The sequence below is a fragment of the Zingiber officinale genome, chromosome 2A (genome assembly GCF_018446385.1).
Source record: "Zingiber officinale cultivar Zhangliang chromosome 2A, Zo_v1.1, whole genome shotgun sequence".
Lineage (NCBI taxonomy): Eukaryota > Viridiplantae > Streptophyta > Magnoliopsida > Zingiberales > Zingiberaceae > Zingiber > Zingiber officinale.
Window position 1 is genome coordinate 83,962,560 of NC_055988.1, and position 2,558 is coordinate 83,965,117.

Genomic DNA, 2,558 nt, shown 5'->3' on the forward strand with positions numbered 1-2,558 from the left:
GACCAGCCCCCGTTCGGCCGCTTCCTTGTCCTTCACCGCCTCAATATGGGCGGCTTTCAGCTTGAGCTTTTCGGTTGCCTTTGCACGCCACATAACTTCAGCTGCAGAAACAAAGAATAAATCAGTTAGAACAAAAGGAAAATGGGAGATAAGAATCGCTTACTCATGCTACAAGGCAGATCGGCTTGGATGGGAGACAAGCCAAATATATACATCACTCCAGGAAGGAGCAACTTGTCGATATCGTAACGTTGGCCGACCAGCTGGTTGGCCGCATGAAGATACGCCGGTTGGCTCTTGAATTTTCCAAGACCCGGTTGATTCGGCACCGCCGTCTGCCACTTCGTTCAGAAGGCCGGCCGTTCGGGAAGACGCATAAAAAAGAAATGCTCCTTCCAATGCTTATTGGAGCTCAGCATGTTGGTAAATAGGACGAAACCCGACCTAGATTGAAATATGAAGGTCCCCCACTCGGATTGTTTTGGGTAGAAGAAATAATGGAAGATTTGGGGGTCCAAGGGGATATCGTTCAATTTGAAAAGGACTATCACCCCGCTCAGCAACCTAATAGAGTTCGGGACTAATTGGCCGAGCGGGAGGCGAAAGTGGTTGCATATTTTTACGATGAACGGATGTGGAGGAAAGCGCAGCCCGGCCAAAAATTGATCACAGAAGAAGCAAATGGTGCCAGGCGGCGGATCATTAGGCCGATCGGAAGGAGTGGCTACAATTATTTCGTGGTCGACCAGAATTTCATACGTCCGAATGAGACGCAACGCGTCTTCTTCATCGAATCGGCTCTCCATAGTCGTGTACCAGAGACCAGGAGCGCCGATTGTAGGCGTAGAAGTACTCGCCATGGCCGAAACAGAAGAGATATTGACAGAAAAACTAAAGGAGAATGCCAACAGAATGAAAAAGCAAGCAATACAGGAAGCGGGGAGCTTAAAAGGAGGGCTTACGGGTGTTGGAAAGATCGAGGAAAGGGAGAAGATGGCGAGCACACCAGACGGGCAGGGAATGAGGATTGCCGGAGCAGAGAGAGCAGCGTGAGGGCGAAGTCGATGAAACAAGAAGGCGGCGGAGAGAATGGGCCGCGAGATTTATAACGTTAGCGTCGAACGACCGTGGCCGTCCGATTCAGGTCACGAAGAACGAGGTCATCATCCAGCCATTCATTTCAAACGGCTGCTGTCCCATCGGAGGTAACGCCACCGCCATACGCTGACAAGAGCAGGGTCACCACGTGTCAGCAGGACACAGGTCGCATTTAATGAACGCACTTTACCGTGCGCGGCCCACGTTATTGGCGGTAAGGGAAAGGATTTGATAGGAATTTCAAGGGAATACAAGGCACGAGCGAGACACCGCCGACCAGATGTGCATCTCTATGTTTATAATTACGGACTAGTATAGCGGTCGTTATTCGGTTAGATCGGCAGTCCAGTCAGTCGGACTTCGCCTCCCTCGACTAGACTTGAGGGGGAGGCAAGTGATCCGGCGGTTAGAACAGGGGACCCCCATTCTGAGGGGTCAATGCCACGCGGGAGTCAAAAGGCGAGGTGGCCGATCGGATAAGGAGGGGCCGACCTCCCGGCCGGCCGACCGGTGAATAGCCGATGGCAAAAGTCGCCCCGACAGAAGTCGGGGTTCCGACGCTCAATTGAACAGTAGCAGAGAGCCGAGCAGAATGCCTAAGAGAAGGTGACATACTGCTAAACAGTCCCTACATGGCACCCTACCGAAAATATCCCCAGCATATCGATGCCAAAGGCAGGCCGGACGGGATGTGGGTGTCGTCCGGCCAGTGCTTAAGATAAAGGCTGGCCGGATGGACTCCCCGTCCAGCCAGCTTGCCGGACGCCTTGGCCTATGATCGGCGGAGAGGGACAAGAACATCTTATGACAGCTGTCAAGTCCTATAACTAGGCCATGCTCCAAGTCTGACAACAAGGTGTTCTGTTGTCCCATCAAAGACGTGCTTGGACTGTAGCAGTATGGCGTCAGGTAAGCTTTTTGACAGACACATACCGAGGTATGGGCTGCGGACACGTATGCGCCTCGATGGACGTGTAGGAGCTCTTTCACCGCTCTATATAAAGAGCCCCATATTTCGCCGGAGGTACGCATAATACACCTTTGGAGCCACTTTTTTCACTGCTAGCTTGCCTGACTTGAGCGTCGGAGGGTCGCCACCGGGAACCCCTTCCCGACTCGACTTCTTTGTAGGATCGCCGGAGGTTCGCACCAGCATTCGAAGACCCACGTCAACAACCGGAGAGCGCCACGTGCCCAGCGTCCGTTGATTCAGCTTTCGGACAGGATCAGTTTCCTTGCTTGAACCTGCATACAACGCTACACCTTTCTCGACATGGCTTGTGTTAGACTGCTCGTGTAATTCCAATTCACAAAATAACTCATCAATCTTAAGAATTGAAAGATCTTTGGAAACTTTGTATGCATCTACAATCGATGCCCACAAAGCATTCCTCGGAAAGGCGTTCAGAGCGTACCTTATCGTGTCGCGGTTTTCCAGGTTGTGTCCGATTAGGTGGAGG